Genomic DNA, 1721 nt, shown 5'->3' on the forward strand with positions numbered 1-1721 from the left:
TATATACATATACATACATATACACACACACACGTATATATATATATATATATATATATATCGATGATGTACTTAAAAATAACAAAATGAAACTCCTAGGACAATATTATTTTTACAAAAATTCTTTACTAAAGAGTCTTCATTTTGAGTCAAGCTACAGAGAGAAGGCCACCTCAGACGTGTGAGCCCATGCAACACACAATACAATTCAAATGGAACAATGCCATTTCAAAATTAAATTAACATTTGATAGCAAAAAGGTTATCAAGGTTAATATTTTGTTATCACATTTTCGTTGAAATACACTGTCTTTGTTTCAGTTAATTTTGAAAATAATGAAAAATTTACCAAAATAATTTTGTGTTTGGAACATAAATTAAAATTAAAATTTTGATAGAAAGAAGCAAGTTTTTATCATAGAACCAAGGTTGGACCCGGGTGAGCTGGTATCTAATTTTTGTGGGAAGTGGAATTCTTGACTAGATATTACTAAAATTACTTTATACAGTTTTTGGGAGATTTGAGTTCAGAGTTTAGAGAGAGACACAGCTGATAATATGAGGATTTAAAAAATTCATTAACCTTTCTTTACCATCACAGTTTAACCAAACTAAATGTTATCTATCAGTCACTGAAACAAAATGGACAAGTTAGTTTGATCAGATATATCTAAACATTCAAACAAACTCTCCTCACAATATGGTAAGAAGTTTAACCCTTTGAATGCAGACAACAGATATATCCATTAAAAATTTTATCACCACTATCAGTGGAAGGCATTTTCATTCAATAGCTTTGAAAATACTTCTCCTTAACCCATGAGAAGCAAAGACACTCCACTGACACTCTTTACAAACAACATTAATTTTTCATGTACTTCATTAAATATCTTTTTAAGTACTTTTAGTGATGGATATGAAAATCATGTCTTTAAAGGATACTGAAAAAGTATTGCAGGTGCAGAAAATATCAATTCTATTTTGGGGGTGGATAATTAACATCATTACAGTAATGACCATGCAGTTTAATTACATAGTCAAAGGGTTGAACCATGGATTTAGACAAATGAGATTTTCTTAAAAACTATCAATCCTGACTTTAATCCTAACAGACTACAGCTTTTCTCCTATACAGTGAGCATGATCTAGTGGACATTATATAAGATTTTAACAATTTTCAATGTTGCTATAAAACAGCTGGGAGAAGTTTAGGTGAATTCAGCCTGGGAATATATATACATACAATATATACACACACATATATATACCACCAGTAGTTCATCTATCTGAAAAAGAAACAAACTCTAAAACATTAGAACATTAATTTATTTATAGAAGGTTGATTGTTATGGCAGGTCAGAGAGTGACCATTGGTCTTGCACCTGTAAAATGTTCAGTTGGATAGGCAACTCATCAGACTCAAATGGCCCAGGCATTTGAGTCAAATGAGTTGCCTATACGGCTAAACACTTTATAGGTATTAAATCAATAGCCACTCTCTGACCAGTCATAACAATCAGTTTTCTATAAATATATATAAATATACATGGAGGAGCAGGAGTGGCTGTGTGATAAGTAGCTTGCTTACAAACTATATGGTTCAGGGTTCAGTCCCACTGTATGGCACCTTGGGCAAGTGTCTTCTTCTATAGCCTCAGGCTGACCAAAGCCTTGTGAGTGGAATTAGTAGATGGAAACTGAAAGAAGCCTGTCGTATATATA

This window comes from Octopus bimaculoides, chromosome 10 (assembly GCF_001194135.2).
Source record: "Octopus bimaculoides isolate UCB-OBI-ISO-001 chromosome 10, ASM119413v2, whole genome shotgun sequence".
NCBI classification, from domain to species: domain Eukaryota; kingdom Metazoa; phylum Mollusca; class Cephalopoda; order Octopoda; family Octopodidae; genus Octopus; species Octopus bimaculoides.